Source organism: Trachypithecus francoisi, unplaced genomic scaffold (assembly GCF_009764315.1).
Source record: "Trachypithecus francoisi isolate TF-2019V2 unplaced genomic scaffold, Tfra_2.0 Lachesis_group12, whole genome shotgun sequence".
NCBI lineage: Eukaryota > Metazoa > Chordata > Mammalia > Primates > Cercopithecidae > Trachypithecus > Trachypithecus francoisi.
In genome coordinates this window covers 108,220,853-108,248,850 of record NW_022681457.1, presented here as the reverse complement: position 1 = coordinate 108,248,850, position 27,998 = coordinate 108,220,853, and the positions used below count along the sequence as shown (strand labels likewise).

The 27,998-nt window shown below is 42.3% G+C and overlaps 1 protein-coding gene across 3 annotated transcripts in view; it reads left to right on the top strand.

Annotated features, from left to right (window-relative positions):
• Positions 1-27,998, top strand: part of SPEN (spen family transcriptional repressor) — a 102,445-nt gene that overhangs the window by 42,257 nt on the left and 32,190 nt on the right. The window lies entirely within an intron of this gene.

Below are 27,998 nucleotides of genomic sequence, written 5' to 3'. Positions count from 1 at the left end.
TTCATGACTGATAGGGAAATTAATCAGTCTCCATCCTTATTAATTGTTATAGTTTTGATGAAATGAGTAAACATGGGATTAATGGCAGTCTAGTTGTGAAGCCCTTATAAATAACACACCGACTGTTTCTGCAAAACCATTTACAGTATTTAACTGGTGAGAACTGGGCCTTCGTGGCTCCATGTGCTGCTATGTACTGCTTGACGTCTTTTCGTTTCTCTGTCATGGCCATTTATTGAGCCACATGTCTTTTCAACAGAACATTTTAAATGCATAAATTCCACAGAAGCATTTATTTTAAAATCCCTTGATTGAAGTTGAACATACTTTATTTCTATAGTTCCCTATTATTGGAATCCCCCCCCCCCCCCATCAAGTGGTAAGAGTTTCCTTCAGGCTAGGCGCGGTGACTCACACCTGTAATCCCAGCACATTGGGAGGTTGAGGCGGGTAGATCATGAGGCCAGGAGTTCAAGATCAGCCTGGCCAAGATGGTGAAACCGCATCTCTACTAAAAATACAAAAATTAGCCAGATGTAGTAGGGGGCACCTGTAATCCCAGCTACTCTGGTGGCTGAGTTGGGAGAATTGTTTGAACCTGGGAGATAGAGGTTGCAGTGAGCCAAGATCATACCACTGCACTCCAGCCTGGGCAACAGAGCAAGACTCCATCTCAAAAAAAAAAAAAAAAAATTCTTATTTGCCGTAAGCCAAGGAATGCACAGATACTAACTAGATTGGTGTGGACAGCTAGCACATGCTGGGCACATGCAATGGGACACACCTGTACTAGGATGAAAGGCACAGCCTAGAGGGCTAGCAGGTGTTGAGTAATGCTCAAGTTTTAGAGTGATGGCAGAAGAGTATGTTGGTAGGCCCTCATGGCTCTGCTTGGCAGCATCACAGGCCACACTCCCCCTGGGGCTCTTGGTTCCCCCAGGGTCCAACCAAGTCTGAGTCATGGGGCTAGGATGAAGTTTCCCTTCCCCCCTCAGCAGGAAACCCCCTTCTTCCCAGAAGAGAGAGGGGAAAGGAGGCAATGGGTGACAGGGTCACTGCATCCACCAGAAATTGGAATTTGAGACCAAGCTTTCTTAAATATATTTAAAAAGTTAGAATGAGCTGATTTTTAAAAAATGCATTTCTCACATTTTCATTGTATAGTTGTTACATTATTAAAATTTATTTTGCATTGTCATAAGCTAGAAGATACAAGGGAGAAGCTTGGGAACAAGAAAGGGGGAAAGAAAGACATACACACAGTTCCTGGGCAGGGAAGCAGACCTGTGAAAGCCTTTGTGATGTTTGCTTAAAGTAACAAGGAAAGCATATAGAACTTCAAGTAACCAGACTTTTCAGCTCTTGTGCCATGTTAAGATACGGAAAGCCTTATGTCTCTCTCTTCTCCAGTGTGTTAGCTTTGCATTAGAACGATTTGCTTTTTTTCTTTTTTTTGAGACAGAGTCTTGTGCTGTCGCCCAGGCTAGAGTGCAGTGGTATGATCTCACCTCACTGCAACCTCCGTCTCCTGGGTGGAGCAACTCTCACGCCTCAGCCTCCTGAGTAGCTGGGACTATAGGCGTGTGCTACCACATCTGGCTAATTTTTTGGCTAATAGGATTACAAGTGTGAGCCACTGTTCCTGGCCTACCACAATTTACTTTTTAATTTAAAGGGAAATGAAAGTATTTCTTATTACTGATGGTATTCTTTGCACAACCTGTCTGTATAGTTTTTTTAAAAATTACGTATACTGAGTAAAGTATATCAAAAGTTGTCTATAACCCTATTACTTTTTTTCCTAATGTTAGACAATTTAAATTCTTTTTCTTTTTTTGGAGGCAGAGTCTTGTTCTATCGCCCAGGCTGGAGTGCAGTGGTGCCATCTCGACTCACTGCAAGCTCCACCTCCTGGGTTCACGCCATTCTCCTGCCTCAGCCTCCCAAGTAGCTGGGACTACAGGCGCCCACCACCCCACCCGGCTAATTTTTTGTAATTTTAGTAGAGATGGGGGTTTCATCATGTTAGCCAGGATGGTCTTGATCTCCTGATCTTGTGATCTGCCCACCTCGGCCTCTTGAAGTGCTGGGATTACAGGTGTGAGCCACCACGCCCTGCCTAAGATTCTTTTATGGGTAAACAGTAATTAGAATATTGAATGAATTCTGGATTTTAACAACAGATATAAGGTTATAGAAAGGAATATGACCCGTTTAACTTAAAAAAGCATGAAAGTCTCTAGTCTAATAAGAAGGATTTTTTTCTGTAAAGACCATATCTGCAAATCATAAACAATTTAGATATTATAGATTATAGTTTCTTTCCTAGAGGGGGAATTTTATTCACATATCCTTTTGTCTTTTCTTGAGATTTTGCAGTTAACTTATTGTAGTTAGGAGAAGTTATTTTCTTCCAAGTTCAAGTAGAAAATTTTTCAAAAATGCTGTCATTTTTATAGTCTTGTGAAAGAATGTGGATGAGGCTATAAAGGTGAGGAAAACCATTAAGAATGGTGGCATCGTATTTATTAAAGTGACGGTGTACCTTCCATTTGTCTCTCTTTTTTTTTAAACAGGTATGCGCATTCAGGTGTTAATTGGGAGAAGGAATGCTGATTTTATTACCTGGCTGTACAGTTTGTTATGATACGTGGGATGTGTTGGGAACTGCCAGACCTAGCAGCAGTTTTAAAATACATATGAAGTAAAAGTCAGTTTCTTTCCTTTTCCTTTTCCTTCCTTCCTTCCTTCCTTCCTTCCTTCCTTCCTTCCTTCCTTCCTTCCTTCCCTTCTTCCCTTCCCTTCCCTCCCTCCCTCCCCCCTTCCTTCCCTCCCTCCCCCCCTCCCTTCCTTCCTTCCTTCCTTCCTTCCTTCTTCTCTTTCTTTCTCTCTCTCTCTCTCCCTCTCTCCCTCTCTCTCTCTCCCTCTCTCCCTCTCTCTCTCTCTTTTTTTTAAAGGCAGTCTTACTTTGTCACCCAGACTGGAGTGCAGTAGTGCAATCTAAACTCACTGCAACCTCTGCCTCCCAGGTTCAAGTGATTCTCCTGCCTCAGCCTCCCTAGTAGCTGGATTACAGGTTGCGCCACCAGCTAATTTTTATATTTTTTAGTAAAGATGGGGTTTTGCCCTGTTGACCAGGCTAGTTTCAAATTCCTGGCCTCAAGTGATCCACTTACCTCGGCCTCCCAAAGTGCTGGGATACCTTGGCCTCCCAAAGTGCTGGAATTACAGGCATGAGCCACCCAGCCTGGCCTGAAAGTCAGTGTTTTAAAGTGTTAAAGGAATTAATAATTAGTGATCATTTTTCGGTGATGGTTGTAGAAACAAATTTGTCTGATTTATTATCAAAAGTTATCTATAATAATGAATAGGCAAATAATTTCTGGATTCAGTGGTAGATATAAGTTTGTTTTGTAGCTTTGTGATTCTTTTTTTTTTTTGAGATGGAGTCTCGCTCTGTTGCCCAGGCGTGAGCCACCACGCCCAGCCCATTCTTTGATTTTAATTAGTTTGTTCTGCTTCATTATTACTTTTTTAGATTGTCCAGAGGTTTAAAGGGAGAATTTCTTGCTGAAAATTAGTGTTATGAATAAAACATATTTATTGCTTTGGATCTTTCCAACTGTTACATGAAGTTTCTTTTTAAGCATACAAGAGAAAGTGTACGTGAAGTTTCTGTCTTGAAGTTTATAATTATTCTTTGTGATGGAATCCTGTAAGAGACAATTAATGGTTTTATTGACTGTGTATGATTAAGTGTGCTCTTTCCTTAAAATACTTGTATCTACATTATTTAAAAGGTTACCTACTTGGAAGGGTTAGGGAAGAAAAGAACAGCAGGCATATTAGTGTCTGTAATACTTGAGAAACGTTAGGTCTTGCCTCATTTTGAGTGGTTCTCTTAAATACTTTACAAAATAATAAGCATTTGCTTGTTCCCTCCTTAATGCTATTTTGGTGCTGTTTAGCAGCATGGAATAAATGTTCAGCGGTGTGCGCTTTGGACGAGAAATACACCAAAAAAACCTTTTTTTCCCCCATCAGTGGCAGACAAACTGCAGAGGTCACTGAAGAGCCCACATTTTGGAAACACATTCTTTTTTTTGGCTGCTGTATTGCTTGCATAGCTTGTTATTGTGCAATAAGCAACCTTCTGTTTTAGGGGGTCATATTAGCCAGCCAAGCCTTTTTTTGTGCTAAATATGGAACATGGAAGAGTACTCTCTTGATTGCTCTGGTAGGCATAGCTCTCATAATGGATACCTGTGAATAGGTCTGTTTCCTTTCTGGATTTCCTTTTTTGGTCAAATACAGCGTTTTAATATGTTTTTTTTTTTTTTTTTTTAAAGATATGTAGGTGTTGTCAGCTGCAAGGTCTTGTATGGAATAGGCATTCCATTTTGGAAACAAGTGCTGGGCTGACCCATATTGCTGAAGTGGGAACCTTGCGTTTAATTAGGATGCTCTACTGCAGAGGAATGAGAACCAGATAGACTTAGCTCTGGAAGCAGATGAGAAGCGCTCACCCGGGCAGCCCCTGCGTCTAAATATTGTGGGGGAAACTAGGAACTGTTGTTTGTGACTCGAACCAGCCTAAACTGGAACCATCCAGTTTGAGTTGGCTGCTTGCCACCTCCTGGAGGCTTCCTTGTTTTGCCAGTTTCTGCACAGCCCTCGGTCCAGGGGCGGGGCACAGGGACCCGGCTGCTGCGTGGTGACTGGGCCGGGTGGTGGGAGGGGCAGGACGGCTGTGCCTTAGTGTTCCTGGGGAGGAGGATTTCAAATCTAGCCAGGGTGAACGCCCGACTGCAAGCTGGTGCGAACTCTATTTTTAATACTGCTTTCTGTTATTAGCCCTTGCTTTAATGGTAACTTTTAGTCTTCTACCTTTTAGAAGCTACGGCTTCTGTAAAACTGCTTCTGCACTGCCAGTGCTTGGCCACATCACAACATGGTCAGCATTTGGTGACAAGGAGTTTATTACCAAAGTCCCCAGGAGTGTTGCTTTTAGTTAGGTTAGTCCGTTTGAAATGAACTGTCCCTCTCACCCCTTCTCATTCTTACCAATTAGGTTGTACTGGGATTTTTTTATTTTGGTTTCTTAGGTGGAAGGAATTAAAATAGGTTTTGGTGGCAAAGTTGTGACATGACATGATGTTTTGTGTGTTTTAATTTACTCTGGATGATTGTTTATTTATTTATTTTTTATTTTTGAGACAGGGTCTTGCTCTGTCGCCCAGGCTGGAGTGCAGTGGTGATCTCAGCTTATTGCAGTCTTGACTTCCTGGGCTCAAGCTGTCATTGCACCTGAGCCTCCTAAGTAGCTAGGATTACAGGCACACACCACCAAGCTGGGCTAATTTTTGTATTTTTTGTAGAAATGGGGTCTCACTGTGTTGTCCAAGCTGGTCTTGAACTCGTAGGCTCAAGCTATCTGCTCACCTTTGCCTCCCAGAGTGCTGGGATTACAGGTATGAGCTGCACCTGGCCTGAATTTTTTTTTTTTTTTGAGACAGAGTCTTGCTCTGTCGCCAAGGCTGGAGTGCAGTGGCATGATCTCAGCTCACTATAAGCTCCGCCTCCCGGGTTCACGCCATTCTCCTGCCTCAGCTTCCCGAATAGCTGGGACCACAAGTAGCTGGGACCACAAGCACCCACCACCACGCCCGGCTAATTTTTTGTATTTTTAGTAGAGATGGGGTTTCACTGTGTTAGCCAAGATGGTCTCTATCTCCTGACCTCCTGATCCGCCCGCCTCAGCCTCCCAAAGTGCTGGGATTACAGGCATGAGCCACCTCGCCTGGCCACAAAAAATTTGATTAAAAATCAAATCAACGTTTGATTTTTAATGTTGCTAAAAATCAAAAAGTTGAGCCTGGTGTGATGGTATGTGCTTGTAGCTACTCTGGAAGTTCATGTGGGAGGATCGCTGGAGGCCTGGTGTTTGAGACATAGCAAGACCTCATCTCTTAAAGAAAAACAAATCTGCCAGGTACGGTGGCTCACACCTGTAATTCCAGCACTTTGGGAGGCTGAGGCGGGCGGATCACTTGAAGTCAGGAGTTCGAGACCAACCTGGCCAACGTGGTGAAACCCTGTCTCTACTAAAAAAACACAAAAATTAACTGGGCATGGTAGTAAGGTGAGCGCCTATAATCCTAGCTGCTCGGGAGGCAGAGGCAAGAGAATCCCTTGAGCCCTGGAGGCAGAGGTTGCAGCGAGCCAAGATTGCCCCATTGCACTCCAGCTTGGGTGACCGAGGGACACTCCACCTCAATAAAAACCCCAGAATTAAAAATAATAAGTGATTAGGCAGATTAAAGTTCTAAACAACAAAGTTTATTTTATTTGCTTATCTTTTTTTTGGAAATGGAGTCTCACTCTGTCGCCCAGGCTGGAGTGCAGTGGTGCTGTCTCAGCTTACTGCAACCTCCACCTCCTGGGTTCAAGTGATTCTCCCGCCTCAGCATCCTGAAAACAACAAATTCAAAAATAAAAACTGCCATGTCAAATTGTATTTGTTTGACTTGGAAACAAAGTATGGAAACTCTTTTTTTAAAATTTTTTATTTTATTATTTTTTTTGAGGCAAGAATCTTGCTTTGTTGCCCAGGCGGGAGTGTAGTAGCATGATCTCGGTTCGCTGCAACCTCCACCTCCCAGGTTCAAGTGGTTCTTCTGCCTCAGCCTCTCTAGTAGCTGGGATTACAGGCACATGTCACCACACCCGGCTCATTTTTGTATTTTTAGTAGAGATGGGGGTTTCGCCATGTTGGTCGGGCTGGTCTTGAACTCATGACCTCAGGTGATCCGCCCACTTTGGCCTCTCAAAGTGCTGGGATTACAGGCATGAGCCACCTCGCCTGGCCACAAAAAATTTGATTAAAAATCAAATCAACGTTTGATTTTTAATGTTGCTAAAAATCAAAAAGTTGAGCCTGGTGTGATGGTATGTGCTTGTAGCTACTCTGGAAGTTCATGTGGGAGGATCGCTGGAGGCCTGGTGTTTGAGACATAGCAAGACCTCATCTCTTAAAGAAAAACAAATCTGCCAGGTACGGTGGCTCACACCTGTAATTCCAGCACTTTGGGAGGCTGAGGCGGGCGGATCACTTGAAGTCAGGAGTTCGAGACCAACCTGGCCAACGTGGTGAAACCCTGTCTCTACTAAAAAAACACAAAAATTAACTGGGCATGGTAGTAAGGTGAGCGCCTATAATCCCAGCTGCTCGGGAGGCAGAGGCAAGAGAATCCCTTGAGCCCTGGAGGCAGAGGTTGCAGCGAGCCAAGATTGCCCCATTGCACTCCAGCTTGGGTGACCGAGGGACACTCCACCTCAATAAAAACCCCAGAATTAAAAATAATAAGTGATTAGGCAGATTAAAGTTCTAAACAACAAAGTTTATTTTATTTGCTTATCTTTTTTTTGGAAATGGAGTCTCACTCTGTCGCCCAGGCTGGAGTGCAGTGGTGCTGTCTCAGCTTACTGCAACCTCCACCTCCTGGGTTCAAGTGATTCTCCCGCCTCAGCATCCTGAAAACAACAAATTTAAAAATAAAAACTGCCATGTCAAATTGTATTTGTTTGACTTGGAAACAAAGTATGGAAACTCTTTTTTTAAAATTTTTTATTTTATTATTTTTTTTGAGGCAAGAATCTTGCTTTGTTGCCCAGGCGGGAGTGTAGTAGCATGATCTCGGTTCGCTGCAACCTCCACCTCCCAGGTTCAAGTGGTTCTTCTGCCTCAGCCTCTCTAGTAGCTGGGATTACAGGCACATGTCACCACACCCGGCTCATTTTTGTATTTTTAGTAGAGATGGGGGTTTCGCCATGTTGGTCGGGCTGGTCTTGAACTCATGACCTCAGGTGATCCGCCCACTTTGGCCTCTCAAAGTGCTGGGATTATAGGCGTGAGCTACCACGCCCAGCCAAAGTATGTAAACTCTTTTTTTTTCTGAGGTTGTGTTTTGCTCTTGGTGCCCAGGCTGGAGTACAGTGGTGCAATCTTGGCTCACCGCAACGTCCACCTCCTGGGTTCAAGTGATGCTCCTGCCTCAGTCTCCGGAGTAGCTGGGATTACAGACATGTGCCACCATGCCCGGCTAATTTTTTATTTTTAGTGGATATAGGGTTTCGCCATGTTGGTCAGGCTGGTCTCGAACTCCTGACCTTGTGTGATCCACCTGCCTCGGCCTCCTAAAGTGCTAGGATTACAGGCATGAGCCACTGTGCCTGGCCAATCATTTTTACTTATGGTAAAACTTAGTGCAGTTCAGGTCATCTTGTTCTTTTCTTGTATCTCTTTTGGGGTGTTTGTACTTGGAAGTTCTCTATGGTCATTCTTAGAAGCCAAGGCACAAATTTACCTTGCCCCAAACAAGGAATCATGCATGTCCAGAAATTAAGGAAAATGTAGCATTCTCATTTTAAACATTAGCATTTTCTTTCTTTTCTTTCTCTTTTTTTTTTTTTTGAGATGGAGTTTTTTGCTTGTGTCACCCAGGCTGGAGGAGTGCAATGGCGTGATCTCGGCTCACTGCAACCTCCACCTCCCAGGTTCAAGCAATTCTCCTGCCTTGGCCTCCTGAGTAGCTGGGATTACAGGCGTGTGCCACCACACCCAGCTGATTTTTGTATTTTTCAGTAGAGATAGGGTTTCACCATGCTGGCCAGGCTGGCCTTGAACTCCTGACCTCAGGTGATCTGCCCGCCTGGGCCTCCCAAAGTGCTGGGATTACAGGCATGAGCCACTGCGCCCGGCCCATAGAACATCTTTCTAAATCCACTTTGTACTATAAATAAACTTCCTATGTCCAGGTAGACAAAACAGTAAGTGAAATAGCTTTAAAAATGTCTTTGTAGAGTTTGTTTCTAAGAATTTCACTCATCCTCTAAAATCTTTCATTTGGTGTGGAAGAGAGATGTACAGCAGTAAAACATTTTCTTACAAATAGGTGGGTTATATACAGTTTAATAAAATCAAGTTGACATTTTATTTTTATTTTTTATGTGATCTTGGCTCACTGCAACCTCTGCCTCCTGGGTTCAAGCAGTTCTCCTGCCTCAGCCTCCTTAGTAAGCTGGGATTACAGGCACGCACCACCACGCCCAGCTAATTTTTATATTCTCTACTGAGATTTGAGTTTCACCATGTTGGCCAGGCTGGTCTCGAACTCTTGACCTTATGATCCGCCCACCTTGGCCTCCCACAGTGTTGGGATTACACATGAGCCACCGTGCCCGGGCTGGTTGACATTTTTAGATTTTGACTCAGGTTTCTTTTCTTTTATTTTCTTTCTTTCTCTTTCCTTTTTTTTTTTTTTTTTAAAGGACTGGGTCTTGCTCTGCTTCCCAGGCTGGAGTGCAATCTCTGTTCACTGCAACTTCCGCTATAAAATTCATCCATTTAAAAGTGGACAGTTAATGCTTTTTAATACGTTTATGGAATTCTGCAACCATAATGAAATTAGTGCATTTTCATGATCCCGAAAAGAAACCTCATACCTGTTAGCAGTTGCTCCCCATTCTTTTTCTCCTCCCGCCCAGGGCAACTACTAATCTGTCTCTATAGATTTGCCTATTCTGGACATTTAATAGAAGGAAAATCATACCATATTGCAGTCTTTTGTGACTGGCTTCTTTCACTTAGTATGTTTTTGCAGTTCATTCATGTTACACCATTGATCAGTACTGGTGCACCGAATAGCCACATTTCAAGTACTCGGTAGCCACATGTGACTAGTGGCTGCAGTATTGGATATCCTATCTAGAAACAAAAACCTCCCTAATAAACCAGCACATCATCCTTCAGGAGAAAATGGTAGGCCTTTATAATGCTTAAGCATAGCCCAGAAATATATGTGTGTGGGTTTTAACAAATAAATTCCATTTACAGGAGCTAACACTTAGAGGTTTAGCACATTTGGAAATAATTGCTACGAAAAAAAATTTTTTTAGAGGCAGTCTTGCTCTGTCACCCTGGCTGGAGTGGTGGTGCAATCATGGCTCACTGCAACCTTGAACTCCTGGGCTCAAGGGATCCCCTCACCTCGGCCTCCTAAGTAGCCGAGACTATAGACATGCCACCACACTTAGCTAAAATTTTTTTTTTTTTAAGAGATAGGGTCTCACTACGTTGCCCAGGCTGGTCTAGAACTCATGACCTCAAGTGATCCTCCTGCCTTGGACTCCCAAAGCACTGGGATTACAGGCATGAGTCACTATACCTGGGCTAATATAAAAACCATTAAGAAAAACTAATGTCATGGTGTCATGTTGATAAATTCACATATATCTCAGTAGAACTGTTTGAAAATCCACACCAAGTTCTGGAGACCTGGTTAAAAAAAAAGTTTATTTATGTTGACTGCATGTTCAAATGATATTTTGAATGTATTAGGTTAAATAAAGCATGTTACTACATTAATTAATCTGTTTCTTTTTACTTTTTTTTTTTTTTTGAGATGGAATCTTGTTCTGTTGCCCAGGCTAAAATGCAGTGGCCAGGCTGGAGTGCAGTGGCGCAATTTTGGCTCACTGCAAGTTCCGCCTCCCAGGTTCATACCATTCTCCTGCCTCAGTCTCCCGAGTAGCTGGGACTATAGGTGCCTGCCACCACGCCCGGCTAATTTTGTTTTTGTATTTTTAGTAGAGATGGGGTTTCACCTTGTTAGCTAGGGTGGTCTCGATCTCCTGACCTCGTGATCCGCCCGCCTCAGCCTCCCAAAGTACTGGGATTACAGGCGTGAGCCACCACACCTAGCAATCTTCTTTTTACTTTTTCAGATGTGACTGTTTGAAAATTAAAATTCTGTGGCTTATATTTCTACTGGACAGTGCTCTTCTAGAAGCAAGCTCTATCAGGCTGTAATATCACGAAGTAATTTGTGTATCAATTTAGTGCTTTTGAGTTTGTTTAAAGACAAATAGAGTTTTTTTTTTTTTTTTTAAATTTCCCAAACCCTTCTAGTCTCTTGAAAATGATGGGTTAATAGAAAAGGCTCTTGGGACTGTTATGCCTAAAATATAAACTAAACTACTTCCAGATTCCATCTTCAACACTTCAGGTGCTGGTCAGGCCAAAATGCATGTTTGTTTCCAGGGTGACTGAGGGAATGGCTCAACCGAAATATTTATTTCAAAGTCCAGGTTCTAGGCTTAGAAATATGTTAATATCAAAGCCCCTAAATAAATTAATTGCCCAAGAAGAAAATCAAATAATCTTAACCAGAGTAAGTTTATTTTTAAAATTTAAAAAACAACTTTCGGTGGGGCACAGTGGCTCATGTCTGTAATGCCAGCACTTTATGAGGCCAAGGCAGGCAGATCACCTGAGGTCAGGATTTCGAGACCAGGCTGGTCAACATGGCGAAACTCCGTCTCTATTAAAAATACAAAATTAGCTGGGCATGGTGGCATGCACCTGTAATCCCAGCTACTCAGGAGGCTGAGGCAGGAGAATCGTTTGAACCAGGGAGGTGGAGGTTTCAGAGAGCCGAGATTGTGCCATTGCACTCCAGCCTGGGCAACAAGAGTGAAACTCTGTCTCAAAACAAAACAAAACAAACAAAAAGAAAACACTTTCATCTGATCAATTTTAAGTGATGGCTAATACTTTTGATAGAGGTTTAAAATATGTCTGTTTACATACTGGTGCTAATAGACTGGAATTAGAAGACACAAATAATACACATCTGTGTTGCTTCTAGGCATGATTTGTATAACCCAAACTGAGAGAGGTCTATGATTCTTTATATGTTATTTTCAGTGGTGGTAGAGAGGGGCAGATTAGCTTCCTGATTATGCTGTGTCATGGTGTATGGAGCCATCTTGGACTGTAGCTTTGTATCTGTCACTGGAAGAAACTGCAAAGAAGTAATTATATTTAAGCAGAACAACTTTAGCCTGAGGTTTCTTACTAATTTGTAGTCATTTATAAATAAACAAAAAAGTATACCAAATAGTGAATGGCTTAGGCTTTCTGGTAGGGAGTTAGGTACCTTTCTAACTCCTTGTCCCTAGAACTGCCCTAATGGAGAGTTCAGACGCGGGAAATAGCAAACTTCTTTTTCATTCTGGATAGAAAGGAGATGTAATTAGTATCAAAGTTAAATTGAAAAAAGGCCAGTATGCTCAAGCCTGGGTGACAGAGCGAGACCCTGTCTCTTTAAAAAAAAAAAAAAAAAAAAAAAAAAAATGCAAACCAGGTGCAGTGTCTCCTGCCTGTAATCCCAGCACTTTGGGAGGCTAAGGCTTCAGGATCACTTGAGGCCAGGAGTTTGAGATCAGCCTGGTCAACATGGCAAAAACCCGTCTCTACTAAAAATACAAAAATTAGCAGGGTGTGGTGGCGTGTGCCTGTAATCCTAGCTACTTGTGGCTGAAGCTTGAGAATCGCTTGAACTCAGGAGATGAAGGTTACAGTGAGCCAAGATTGCACTACTGTACTCCAGCCTGGGCGACAGAAAAGGCAAAAACCTGAAAGTTCAAATTTGCTTGTGGGTTTGGTAATGCTACATCAGTTGTATGTGACCATTTGGAATTAAAACACGCACACACTCACACACACATACTTGATCTGTGTGCTTTCTTGGCCTGTGCCTTCTGAAACGTTGTAGTTTTTTCATAACAAGAAGTACCAGATTTTATATACTGTGTGACTAAGGGAATGAGAAAATTCCATTGTATTTGACAGTTTAAATTTTCTCATCTTTTTTGTCTCTTAAATATAAAAGACTGCTGCCAGGTTGGAAGGATTTCTTGTTCTTAGGCAGACATGTTACATCTGCTTACTACTTTCAGGGAGTATGCATGTTTGATGCTTTTTGCTTTGAGTTACTTGAGTACAAGGTTTTCTGAGTGTGAAGGGTCCAGTAAAACCCACCAGAAAATAAGTCACATGATTCTTAATAATAGATTAACAAAAACGTAGCCTCTTTCCATTTTTGCTACTGTTATTAGGATAGTAGATCCAGAAACTACCATATTATGTTTTGTTTTGTTTTGAGATGGAGTCTTGCTCTGTCACCAGGCTGGAGTGCAGTGATGTGACCTTGGCTCACTACAACCTCCGCCTCCCGGGTTCAAGCGATTCTCGTGCCTCAGCCTCCCAAATAGCTGGGATTACAGACATGTGCCACATACCCAGCTAATTTTTGTATTTTGAGTAAAGACAGGGTTTCACCATGTTGGCCAGATTGGGCTCGATCTGACCTCCTGATCTGCCTGTCTTGGCCTCCCAAATGCTGGATTATAGGCGTGAGCCACCGTGCCCGGTCCATATTATATTTTTAATGCCAAAGCTTAGAAGGCTTCAAAAAAGTTTTTTTTAAATTGTAGTAAAATATGCACAGCATAATATTTACCACTGTTTTTTTTTTTTTTTTCCTGAGACAGAGTTTCGCTCTTGCTGCCCAGGCTGGAGTGCAGTGGTCCGATCTCGGCTCACCGCGACCTCTGCCTCCCGGGTTCAAGCGATTCTCCTGCCTCAGCCTCCTGAGTAGCTGGGATTACAGCATGTGCCACCACGCTTGGCTAATTTTGTATTTTTAGTAGAGACAGGGTTTCTCCATGTTGGTCAGGAGCTCCTGACCTCAAGTGATCCACCCACCTTGGCCTCTCAAAGTGCTGGAATTACAGACGTGAGCCACCGTGCCCGGCCTAATATTTACCACTTTAATCATTTTTTGTTTGTTTTACTTTCTGAGACAGTATTTCTCTGTTACCCAGGCTGGAGTGCAGTGGCGCAGTCACCCCTAACTGCACCCCTAACCTCATGGACTCAAGCTACCCTCCCACGTAGCTGAGACCATAGGCGTGTACCACCATGCCCAGCTAATTTTTATTTATTTTTTTCTTTTGTAGAGATGGTGTCTCTCTCTCTTGCCCAGGCTGATCTCAAACTCCTGGGCTCAAGTGATTTTTCTGCTTCAGCCTTCCAAAATGCTGGGGTTATAGGTGTGAATCACCCATGCCTGGCCTCATTTTAACCACTTTTAAGTGTATAATTCTGTGCCATTAAGTACATTCATATCGTGTGACCATCACCACTATCCATTACCATTAAACAATAACTTCCATTCCTCCCTCTCTTAGCCTCTGCTGACTACTGTTCTGCTTTCTGTCCCCATGAATTCTTGACATCTCTAGGTACCCATATACGTGGAACCACACAGCATTTGTCCTTTTGTGTCTGGCTTATTTCACTTAGCATAATATTGTCAAGGCTCATCTGTCTTGTTACATGTATCATAATTTAATTCCTTTATAAGGGTGAATAATATTCTTTCATTATTTTTGGATAAGCTTTAATTATCTACCAGATACCCTGTGGATCAACTATTAACATACTCCTTTTGCTTAACTCTACCAAAAGACAGTGGTAAACTTTAAAACATTAACTACAGCTGTAATTGGATCCCAAATATTTACTTATACTTAACCTTTTTTTTTTTTTTTGGGAGACAGAATATCACTCTGTTGCCCAGGGCGGAGTGCAGTGGTGTGATCTCGGCTCACTGCAACCTCTGCCTCCCAGGTTCAAGCGATTCTCCCGCTCGTCTCCTGAGTAGCTGGGACTACAGGCATGTGCCACCGTGCCCGGCTAATTTTTTGTAATATTTTTAGTAGAGATGGGGTTTCGCCATGTTGGCCAGGCTGGTCTTGAACTCCTGACCTCAGGCAATCCACCTGTCTTGGCCTCCCAAAATGCGGGGATTACAGGCGTGAGCCACCACACCTGGCCTATACTTAATCTTTTGTGAGCATGCTAACCACATAAAGCATATTTAAGCACCATTTTAAACAGCATTTTCTACCAAAATAAGGCACTTTTATAAAACGCAGTCTTTTAATGATTTTCTTTTTTTCCTCTCATTTATGTAAACTATTGGACTTGAGAATAGATGAGAAATAATAAAACTGATTAATTATTGCATTTGATTTTACCATCACTTTTTTTTTTTTTTTTTGGAGACAGTCTCACTCTGTCGCCCAGGCTGGAGTGCAGTGGTGGGATCTTGGCTTACTGCAATCTCTGCCTCCCAGATTCAAGTAATTCTCCTGTCTCAGCCTCCCACGTCGCTGGGACTGCAGGTGCATGTCACCACTCCTGGCAAATTTTTGTATTTTTTGTAGAGACGTGGTTTCACTATATTGGTCAGGCTGGTCTCGAACTCCTGACCTCAGGTTATCCACCTGCCTCGGCCTTCCAAAGTGCTGGGATTACAGGAGTGAGCCACTGTGCCCAGCCTTTACCATTATTTTAGTGACCATCAACACTAAATCTAGTTAAGCTTAAATCTTGCCTATTAATTTATTAGTTAAGTGGAGCCAGTACCTGCCTAAGGTTTAGATTTGTTTGATGTTTATAAATATTCAGAGGTGAAGTCTAGATGGAAAATAGGAGAGCTTTAAGAAGTTAATTTCTAAGGTCCAGATTTTGTACTAAGTAATCTTTAGGAAATGTTATTAGTTGTTTATATCAGCAACAAAGGGTCATTGTAGTCAGAAGAAAAATTACTAGCTTGGGCAACATAGTGAGACCCTGTCTCTACAAGAAATTTTAAGTGTTAGCCTGGTGTGGTGGTGCATGCCTGTGGTCCTAGCTACTTAGGAGGCTGAGGTGGGAGGATTGCTTGAGCCCAGGAGGTTGAGGCTGCAGTGAGCCAAGACTGCACCTCTGCACTCCAACCTGGATGACAGAGCGAGACCTTGTCCCAAAAAGAAAAGAAAAGTTAGCGTTGGTGGTGGGTTATGGTTCTTTTTCCACCTCCGCCTATGTCTAGTAAGAGAAAGCTTTCCTCCTTTGTCAGTTTCACTCTGCTTATTAAGTTAGTCATTATCATATCAGCTCTTTTTCCATTAGAAATCTTTGTAGTTTCTGATGATGGGAGAAATCTGATAGACCAAACAAAGTTGAAGTTAAAATATTGATTACATAATAAAAACGCCTTTTTTTGGGGGGGGCGGGGGGAAATGGAGTCTCGCTCTGTCACCAGGCTGGAGTGCAGTGGTGCGACCCTGGCTCATGGCAACCTCCACCTCCTGGATTCAAGTGATTCTCGTGCCTCAGCCTCCCAAATAGCTGGGACTACAGGCGCACGCCACCACGCCCGGCTTTTTTTTTTTTTGAGATGGAGTTTCGCTCTCCTTGCCCAGGCTGGAGTGCAGTGGCACAATCTCGGCTAACCGCAACCTCCGCCTCCCAGGTTCAAGCGATTCTCCTGCTTGTAATCCCGAGTAGCTGGGATTACAGGCGCCAGCCACCACACCCAGCTAGTTTTGTATTTTTAGTAGAGACAGAGTTTCTCCAAGTTGGTCAGGCTGGCCTTCAAACTTCTGACCTCAGGTGATCCGCCCGCTTCGGCCTCTCAAAGTGTTGGGATTACAGGCGTGAGCCACCACGCCCGGCCTAATTTTTGTATTTTTTAGTAGAAACGGGGTTTCACCGTATTGGTCAGGCTGGTCTCAAACTCCTGACCTTAGGTGATCCACCTGCCTCGGCCTTCGAAAGTGCTGGAATTACAGGCTTGGGCCACCACACCTGGCCGCATTTTTGCGTTTTAATGTATCAACACAGCATTTTCTTAATACATGTTCTAAATTTAAAGAGTTTGGATAACTTTTCATTAACTTTGGCTCTAAAGGGCTTCATTGATGATTTATACAGTGGAGTCCTGCAATGCTTTCCCCAGTTAGGTCATAGTTGCACAGTCACCAGTTAGATCTGACTCATTGCCCTAATGTCATCTCTGAGGAACTTTACCTGGGAAAGACAGGTTGTGAAACCCCTTGATTGAGCAGAGCATTGTAGACAAAAAGCAGTAGGTAGTTTACTTTGACTGGTTTAAAATTGCTCATCTTTTTCTAAGGAACATAGAGAGTGACCACTAACTTTGTATTTTACTTCTTAATTTATCTTGTGTGTGTGTGTGTATAAAATAAAATTTACCATTTTAACCATTTTGAAGTGTTCAGTTCAGTGGCAGTTAAATACATTGACATTATTTTGCAACCATCACTACCATCTTATCTCCAGAACGTTTTCATCTTCCCCAACTGAAACTCTATACCCATTAAACAATAACTCCCAATTCTCCCTTTCCCCCAGCCCCTGACAACCACCATTCTATTTTCTACCTTTATGAAGTTGACTGCTCCAGGTACCTCCTATAAATGGAATCATACAATATGTTTTGGGTATGGCTGTTTATCTCATTTAGCATAATATCTTCAAGGTTCATTCATGATGTAGCATTTGTCAAAATTTCTTCTTTTTTTTTTTTTTTTTTTTCCAGATAAGATCTCACTCTGTTGCCCAGGCTGGAGTGCAGTGGCGCAGTCTTGGCTCACTGCCACCTCCACCTCCCAGGCTCAAGCAATTCTCCTGCCTCAGGCTCCTGAGTAGCTGGGATTACAGTCATGCACCACTACTGCCCAGCTAATTTTTTTGTATTTTTGGTAGAGATGGGGTTTCACCATGTTGGCCAGGCTGGTCTTGAATTCCTGATCTCAGGTGATCCATCCACCGTGGCCTCCCAAAGTGCTGGGGTTACAGGCATGAGCCACTGCACCTGGCCAAAATTTGCTTTCTTTTAAAGGCTGAATAATACTCTATTTTATGTGTATACCATATTTTGTTTACTCATCTGTCGATGGACACTTGGGTTGCTTCCCCCTTTTGGGTGTTGAACATGCTATGAATGTGAGTGTACAAATATCTATTTGAGTTCCTGTCTTCATTTCTCTTGGGTATATAACCATAGTGGAATTGCTGGTTCATGTGGTAAGTCAGCGTTTGGGGAACCCCATGGCTGTACCATTTTACTTTCCCACCAGTAATGCACAAGGGTTCCAATTTCTTCACATTCTTGCACTTGTTATTTGGTTTGCTTGTTTTTTTTAAGACAGGGTCTCACTTTGTCATCTAGGCTGCAGCGTAGTAGTGCGAATTTGGCTCACTGTAACCTTGACCTCCCAGGTTCAAACCATCCTCCTGCCTCAGCACCCCCGCCAAGTAGCTGGGATTATTGGCACATACCACCACGCCTGGCTAATCATTTTTGGTAATTTTTTGTAGAGACAGGGTTTCGCTATGTTGGCCAGGCTCGTCTTGGAACTCCTGAGCTCAAGTGATCTGCCTGCCTCACCCTTCCAAAGTGCTAGGATTACAGGCGTGAGCCACTGCACCCGGCAGTTTGTTTTTAATAGTAGCCATCCTAGTGGGTGTTAAGTGATATATCATGTGGTGGAGTTTTTTGTTTTTGTTTTTTTTAAGATCCAGGGTTTCACTGTGTTGTTCATGCTGAACTCGAACTCCTGGGCTCATGCTATCCTTCTGCCTCAGGCTCCCAAGTAGTGTCAACTACAAGTATGAGCCCAATTTCACATGGTTATGATTTGCATTTCCCTAATTATTAGATGTTGCGCATTTTTTCTTGTGCTTATCTGCCATTTATGTATCTTTGGAAAAATGTCTTTGAAGTCTTTGACCAGTTTTGAACAAGTTGATTTTTGTTGTTGAGTTGTAGTGTGGTTTCTATTGTTGTTGTTGTTTTTTGAGAGAGAGTGTCACTGTCACCCAGGCTGGAGTGTAATGGCGCCATCTCGGCTCACTGCAACCTCCGCCTCCTGGGTTCAAGCAGTTCTCCTGCCTCAGCCTCTTGAGTAGCTGGGACTACAGCCTCACACCACCATGCCTGGCTAATTTTTGTATTGTTAGTAGAGACTGGGTTTCAGCATATTGGTCAGGGTGGTCTTGAACTCCTGATCTTAGATGGTCCACCCTCCTCAGCCTACCAAAGTGCTGGGATTACAGGCATGAGCCACCACCCCTGGCCTGTAGTGTGCTTTTTAAAGGAAATTTAAAATGTCTTAAAATTATAAAGCGAAATACCCCATTAACCTTATTGTGTGAAATAGACCTTTTTCTAATTTCTTCTGAGCATTGTACTTTGGTGAGGAAAAATCTAATTGTGATATTTAACTACCACCTTCAGGCCCTAGGTTGAAGGTAAGGAAAGCTGTTGTACTATAAAAACCATTTCAATATGAATGGAATTGTTTTCATTGATGTAAACCTTATACCTAGAGTATGAGTGGCAATACTGTATATATTTTACTTACAACTTGTTTAAAAATTATAAAACGGTTTTGTCTATAAAGTACTGTGACCTTGGTATTTAATGGTGAAGTACATATTGTAAAAAAGTTGTTTATACTTTACCTTTTTATCATGTTTTCCAAAATCAAGTGACACCAGAGTGTTTTAGATCTCAGCTTCTTCTTGAGGAAGTCTGATTTTCAGAAGTTTACATTTTTTTCCTACAGTTCAAAGATTTTTATGAAATGATACGTTAGTAATGAGGAAGAATAATCAACGTTAAGGATCCTGCATTTGGCTCACAGCTTGAAATTAGCATGTTGGTTTTTCAAAAGACAGGAAAGCAGTCCAAGAAATAACATAGGCCAGGGTTTTTCAGCCTTGGCACTCTTCACATTTGAGACCAGAGAATTCTTTGTTGGGACTGTCATGTGCACTGTAGGGTAAGCAGATGCCGGTAACCCTACCCCACCCCACTCCTACTGTGACAACAAAAATGTTGTAGAACCCTGCTAAAACTAGTAGGTACCTTGAAAGATCATGAGGTCTGCTAACCGCTAGGGAAATTCAAATTAAGAGGCAAAATGAAGTATCTTGGCAGGTCACCCAGTTGATTATTTCCCTGTTATTTTTTGGAGTAAAAAAAAGAATGGAGGCTTGAGTCAGGTGTGGTGGTGTATGCATATAGTTCCAGCTTCTTCTAGGGTGACTGAGACAGGAGGATGTTGAGCCCAGGAGTTTGAGGCCAGCCTGGGCAACATAGTAACACCTCGTCCCTTTAAAAAAAAAAAAAAAAAAAAGGTGTCAGGGCGGCCGAGGCAGCAAAATGGCTTGAACCTGGGAGGCAGGGGTTGCAGTGAGTCAAGATTGCGTCGTTGTACTCCGGCCTGAGGGAAAGAGTGAGACTGTCTAGGGGGAAAAAAAAGAGCTGGGAGTGGTGGCTCATGCCTGTAATGAGCCAGGAGGCCGAGGTCAGCGGATTGTTTGAGCTCAGGAGTTTGAGACCACCCTGGACAACGTGGCAAGACCCTGTCTCTACTAAAAATGCAAAAAAACAAAACAAAACAAAAAAAACCCAGTTGGGCATGGTGGTCCATACCTGTGGTCTGTGGTCCCAGCTACCCAGAAGGCTGAGGTGGGAGGATCATTTGAACCTGGGAATCGGAGGTTGCAATGAGCCGAGATCTTGCCACTGCACTCCAGCCTGGGTAACAGAGTGAGACTCCATCTCAAAACAACAGCAACAACAACAAAGGCTTAAATTCAGGTTACATCAGAAGTGGTAGGGTTGAAAATGGTAGTGGTGTCACATCAGACTGCTGAACTGTTTTTAAAACTTTCTAGGCTTAAGACTTTACATTTTAAAATTATCGGGCTTTCGTTTATTGTGGATAATATCATTGAAATTTAAACTTTAAAATTTTTGCTTGAGAATGACATTTTATTTTTTGAAAATCTTTTATTTTTTACTTATTTATTTATTTATTTTTTTTAGACAGTCTGGAGTGCAGTGGCATGATTTCAGCTCCTTGCAACCTCCACCTCCTAGGTTCAAACCATTCTCCTGCCTCAGCCTCCCAAGTAGCTGGGACTGTAGCCACGTGCCACCACGCCCAGCTAATTTTTGTATTTTTAGCAGAGTTGAGGGTTTGCCATGCTGGCCAGGCTGATCTCAAACTCCTGACTTCAAGTGATCTTCCTGCCTCACCCTCCCAAAGTGCTGGGATTACAGGCGTGAGCCACTGTGCCCGGCCTGAAAATCTTTTAAATGTCTGGTTTAGTAAGATAGTTAGATTCTCATAACCAATTCTGTATTCAAACTGTGATTATAAGGTTTTTTGGGTGAAGTATGTGAAGAAAATCTGGCCTCAGAGATACACAGTTGAAATAGGGAAGGTCTCACAGATCTCCTAAAAGGATTTTGGGTCCTCACAGGTCCTCGTATGCTTAGATAACTGCTGCACTAGAAAGATACAATTTGGACTTATAAAAAAAAATGAGACGTGGAAGTATTATTATTTGGTGTGGTGATGCATTCTGTTTAAGAGATTATGGGCCAGGAATGGTGGCTCACACCTATAATCTGTACTTTTAGAGGCTGAGGTGGGCAGGTTGTTTGAGCCCAGGAATTGGAGATCAGCCTGGGCAACAAAATAAGACCCCATCTCTACAAAAAATAAAATAAATAAAAGTTAAAATAGATGATTATTCTAATAGAAATTAGATAAGGACCAGTGGGCACCCAAACCTGATTGAAAATCTTTTGACCCCAATTATATATTGACCCAAATTATATATTGATTATATGGAGAGAAAAATTATTAGCTATCTGATGGGTAGGGAGATACCTGGTTATGACATATGGGCCCTTCTGACTGTCTTAGTTGCAATATTTTCTAATTGCCCTGATTCCTCCTTTCTAAAAATATTGGTTTATGCCAGAGTTTTGTTTCTCAACTTGATTTGGTTAAATGCTTTTTAATCTTCCAGCTTAAAAAAAAAAAACAGTATAGATGCATATTTGCCATAAGTAAATGTTTACAAATAATACAGGGATACAGAAGTCAGTAATTAGATGTCACTCTTGTATGTTAACAAATATAGCCTGAGTCATCTTATAAATAGCATACCCAGTGCCTTGGCATTTTCAGTGGTAAAAGTCAAATGCTCATGTAGTTCTGTGTGTAAAATGGCTGCAGGAATAGGGTTAGTAGATGATATGATATCGTTATTTGGTTTATGAGAATCCTAGCATCGTATATTCTGTTTTTTTTTTTTTTTTCTTTTTTTTTTTTTTTTGAGACGGAGTCTCGCTCTGCCGCCCAGGCTGGAGTGCAATGGCCGGATCTCAGCTCACTGCAAGCCCCGCCTCCTGGGTTTACGCCATTCTCCTGCCTCAGCCTCCCAAGTAGCTGGGACTACAGGCGCCCGCCACGTCGCTCGGCTAGTTTTTTGTATTTTTTAGTAGAGACGGGGTTTCACGGTGTTAGCCAGGATGGTCTCGATCTCCTGACCTTGTGATCTGCCCATCTCGGCCTCCCAAAGTGCTGGGATTACAGGCTTGAGCCACCCCGCCCAGCCTTATTCTGTTTATCAAGAATTGTTATGTAACCAGTTGCCTACTCTTATGTTTCTTCATAAGGAAATACTGGTCAGATCTACTTCTTCATTTTTTTCAATAATTACAAATTATAAGAAATAATTTGTCCTTAATTGTCTTTGGAAATGTGGTTAGGAAAAGTGTAACTAGATTTCTTTTAAATTGTGTTCCAGCCCAGGCTGGAGTGCAGTGGCATGATCACACCACACTACAGCCTTGACCTCCTGGGCTTAGGTGATCCCTCCCACCTTAGACTCCTAGGTAGCTGGGACCACAGGCACATGCCACCATGCCTAATTTTTTGTAGAGATGGGTTTTGTCCTGTTGCCCAGGCTGGTCTCAGACTCCTGGGCTCAAGTGATCTGCCTGCCTTGGCCTTAAAGTGTTGTGCCTGGCCTCAAATTGTTGTTGTTTTTGAAGAGACTGGGGTCTTGCTATGTCATGTGCATGCTGGTCTCAAACTCCTGAGCTCAAGGGATCCTCCTGCCTCAGCTTCCAGAGTAGCTGGGACTATGCACCATGCCTGGCTTCCAGTTCCTTAGAATGATAACTTTTAATTGATATTGAACATGTGATATTGTTGTGCTTGGGTAAATTCTACTTTCTTAAAACAATCAGTCAATACACCATTATTACTACTTCTTTTAAGACAACTCAGATTAGCTTCTGATGAACTATTTTTGGCTTTTAAGAAACAATTGAATACTATATCATGCATTTTGATGAACTGTTGTGATTCTTTAGCTCTAACAAAATTATGAACATAAAAATTAAAATGGACAAGAATTCCAGGCATTTGGGCCTTCTGTCAATTTTGTACGACTGAAAAGTATTTGGGGGCCTACATTCATGCCTTCATTTTAATTCAGGATCTTGAAATCCATGGTACGTTGCAGTTTACAAGGCAGGTGGATCACTTGAGGTCAGGAGTTCGAGACCAGCCTCACCAACATGGTGAAACCCTGTCTCTACTAAAAATACAAAATTAGCTGGGCATGTTGACCAACAAACTACTTGGGAGGCTGAGGCAGGAGAATCACTTGACCCTGGGAGGCGGAGGTTGCAGTGAGCTGCACTCCAGCCTGGGCAATAAGAGCGAAACTCCATCCCAAAAAAAAAAAAAAAAAAGTGAACTAAAAACTTGTACCATTTTTTATTGTTTCATAATTCATTTTAAAACCAGTCTTCCCTTCTAGTTGCCACCTCACATTAATCAGCAGATGATTCTGAAAGTTAAATTCTACATTTTGTTTCAGAATTGGTGTGGCAGCAGGGGGTTCACCCAAAGAGAGTGTGATAATTCTTTTTTTTTTTTTTTTGAGGTCTCAAACTTCTGACCTCAGGTAATTCACCCGCCTGGGCCTCCCAAAGTGCTGGGATTACAGGCATGAGCCACCGTGCCTGTAATAATGTTTATAATAATGGCCTGTGATAATGTTTATAATAAATCTGTTTAAATGTTTATAGTATAAACATGTATAAATGTTTATAATAAATCTGATTTCTACCATTATTTTTGTACTTCATTTTAAAGGCATTGTCACCACTGATTATCTTTTCTGTCTCTCTCTTTTTCCTGAGACGGAGTTTCGCCCTTATTGCCCAGGCTGGAATGCAATGATGCAACCTTGGCTCACTGCAACCTCTGCCTCTTGGGTTCAAGTGAATCTCCTGCTTCAGCCTCCAGAGTAGCTGGGATTACACCCACACGCCACCACACCTGGCTAATTTTTGTATTTTTAGTAGAGATGGTGTTTCACCATGTTGGCCAGGCTGGTCTCAAACTCCTGACCTCAGGTGATCTCCCTGCCTCAGTCTCCCAAAGTGCTGGGATTACAGGTGTGAGCCACTGCACCCAGCCGCCTCCATTTTTATTTTTATTTTATTTTATTTATATTTCGAGATGGAGTTTCGCTGTTGTTGCCCAGGCTGGAGTGCTATGGCACGATCTCGGCTCACTGCAACCTCCGCCTCCCAGGTTCAAGTGATTCTCCTGTCTCAGCCTTCTGAGTAGCTGGGATTACAGGCATGGACCATCATGCCTGGCTAACTTTTGTAATTTTAGTAGAGATGGGGTTTCACCATGTTGGCCAGGCTGGCCTCACACTCCTGACCTCAGGTGATCCATCTGCCTTGGCCTCCCAAAGTGCTTGGATTACAGGTGTTAGCTACCGTGCCTGGCCTTCATTTTTATAATACAAGCTTGTGTAGAACTTTTTGTTGCCTTATTAATGATTTCTTTTTTTTTTTTTTGGGGACAGAGTCTTGCTCTGTCCCCAGGCTGACTCGCGAGTGGGGTGGTGCAATCTTGGCTTACTGCAACTTCCACCTCCCGGGTTCAAGCAGTTCTCCTGCCTCAGCCTCCTGAGTAGCTGGGACTATAGGTGCACACCACCACACCCAGCTAATTTTTTTGTATTTTTATTTGAGATGGGGGTTTCACCATGTTGGCCAGGATGGTCTCGATCTCTTGACCTCCTGATCTGCCTGCCTCGGCCTCCCAAAGTGCTGGGATTACAGGCATGAGCCACTGCGCTTGGCCCTTATTAATGATTTCAATAGCCATACATTTTGCTTTTGCTCGTGATTGTTTACCTCTGTAACCACTGTTGCTAAGGAAGTTTGGTGTATATAATATTGGTAGTATTGTAATTAAAATATTTTCCTTAATGTTTATGATTATTGCCATTGACTAAGTTGATAAGTCACATAACATTCTATACTGTCATCTGGTGGCCTTGTGAATAATCTTGTATTAATATTACTTGGAGTATTTAACATGTATAACAAGTATCTTTCCTTCTGTGCTAAAAACAGAAGATAATTTCATTAAACCTTAATATCAGTGACAATATCGTATTCAGGATAGTATTTACTTAATACTAGTAACACTGCTTTTGCTGGATGATCGGCAATCATTTTTTCCTCTTATAGATGGGAAAACTAAACCTAAGTCATTCATAAGGGGCCTAGCAATGACAGCTTATGATTTTATTTCAAGGCCTTTATCCCTAGTAGTTTGTACTGACAGAGGTTTATTTTCCTGCATTTCAAACCACTATCAGAAAATGCTGATAACCTTATTAAGCTTTTTCTTTTCTTTTCTTTTCTTTTTTTTTTTTTTGAGACAGTCTCACTCTGTCACCCAGGCTGGAGTGTGGTGGCGCAATCAGGGTTTAATGTAGCCTCTGCCTCCCTGGTTCAAGTGATTCTCATGCCTCAGCCTCCCGAGTAGCTTGAATTACAGGCACGTGCCACCAAGCCCGGCTAATTTTTGTATTTCTAGTAGAGATGAGGTTTCACCATGTTGGCCAGGCTAGCCTCGAACTCCTGACCGCAAGTGATTCATCTGCATTGGCCTCCCAGAGTGCTGGGATTACAGGCGTGAGCCACTGCGCCTGGCATGTTTTCATCTTTTTTTTTTTTTGAGACAGGGTCTCACTCTGTTGCCTAGGCTGGAGTGCAGTGGTGTGACCATGGCTCACTGCAACCTCAAACTCCTAGGCTCATGTGATCCTCTGCCTCAGCCTCCCAAGTAGCTGGGATTACAGGTACGTGCCACCATGCCCAGCTAATTTTTTAATTTTTCTTTTGTAGGGATGGGGTGTTGCTATGTTGACCAGGCTGGTTTTGAACTGCTGGCCTCAAGCAGTCCTCCTGCCTTGGCCTCTCAAAGTGGTAGGATTACAGGAACTAAGACACTGCACCCAGTCAAGTTTTCATCTATTGCTGTAACATGTGAGAGCTAAAAATGGTGTGTAAATTATTAGTTTTCTAGAGACATCTTTAGTTTTCTATAAGAAAACATAGAATTTATTTAGCTTTTAAAAAATGCTGTAGCAGCTGGATGCGTTGGCTCACGCCTGTGTTTCCCAGCACATTGGGAGGCCGAGGTGGGTGGATCACTTGAGGTCAGGAGTTCGAGACCAACTTGGGCAACATGGTGAAACCCCATCTCCACTAAAAATACAAAAAATAGCTGGGCACGGTGGTGCATGCCTGTAATTCCAGCTACTCGGGAGGTTGAGGTATGAGAATCACTTGAACCCGAGAGGTGGAAGTTGCAGTGAGCCACGATCACACCACTGCACTCCAGCCTGACTCTGTCTCAAAAGAAAAAAAAGGGCTGTAGCAAATTTTTTTCAGCCTAGATTTGGACTCATTTGTCTGGATGGATTAGTGATTGTCCTGAATACGAGAGCTGTAGTTCTAGTGCGAAGACAGAAACTACCCTGGGCCTTGTCCTGCAGCTAGTGTGCTTAAGATGGATTCACCACTCAAAGTGATTTGCTTGAAAGGTGAGGGCTTTATAACATGGAGGAGAATATGAAGCAAAATTTCAGAAAGATAGTAAAATCTGTAAATAACTTTTTATTAACGTATTTGAGAATGCCATAAAAGCAAGCCACAAGAGTCTTGCATGTCCAGTACTGAAAGGAGAATTTTGTTTCTCACATAGTTCTTAGGCATAATAAACTTTTTTCTATGAACTTGCATTGAGAAGTAAGGCATAATAAACTTATTTAAATATATATTTTTCTTAATTTGACTGTGTAAGTAGCATTTCCTTCTTGTCCTTCAGTTGACTATCTGTTTGAGGATTTTATTAAACTGAAGAGATTAGTTTCATTAACTATCACTTTTCCATGTTATCCACAGTGAAGAAAGCCTAAAGTAACATGACTCTAGTAACTTACATAATATTTATTCATTAGTCCTTCAGTAATTTAAAAATTGCATCTACCTGGAAAATTATTTTGGATATTGTTTTCCTAAAAATTACCCATGAGGTAGTAGTGCTACTACTACTACTAATAGTAACTGAGCAGTACTGCTTCGTTTATTTGTTTGTTTTAAAAACAAGGCCTGACACTGTTACCCAGGCTGGTCTCAAACTCCTGGCTTTGCGCGATCATCCCGCTTCTGCCTCCCAAAGTGCTGGGATCATAGGAGTGAGCCACCACATCTAGCTCTGTTTTATTTATTGGATACCTGTCATATTCCAAACTCTGTAAACTCGTGCGTTGTTTTATTTAATTCTTTTTTTTCTTTTTTTTTTGGAAGACGGAGTCTTGCTCTGTCACCCAGACTGGAGTGCAGTGGCACAATCTTGGCTCACTGCAACCTCAGCCTCCCGCGTTCAAGTGATTGTCTTGCCTCAGCCTCCCGAGTGGCTGGGACTGCAGGTGCACGCCACCACATCCACCTAATTTTTATATTTTTAGTAGAGACGGGTTTTCACCATGTTGGCAAGGATGATCTCAATTTCTTGACCTCACCTGCCTCGGCCTCCCAAAGTGCTGGGATTACAGGCGTGAGCCACTGCGCCCCGACTGTTTTATTTCTTAACCCTGTGATATAGGTACTATTATTGATTATTTTCATTTTACACATTTGATATTGGGGGAAATTGGGTATGATGAAATTTTAGAAATACTATTTTCATTTAGTTTTATTATGTTGGCTGAGAGTCCTGTGTTCCATGCAGTAACTTTGGGCATAAAATTATGATAGGAAACCTATTTCAACGGTGTTAAGTGATTTGTCCACTTACACGTGCTATATGTCTGATCCAAGATTTGAATCTAGACCTCTGAATCCCAAACCAATATACTTACTATTATTATTATTACACTAAGTGAATTGAATTCACTAGTCTTACTTCATTTGAAAAAATTTGTTCACGTTATTAATAGAATGCAACACTTGCATTGGTGGTACGTGGTGGTAAATGAAGATTATACTTTTGTGCTCCTGCATGTTTATCATCTTCTGCCACCTCTGAAGGTAGAGTAT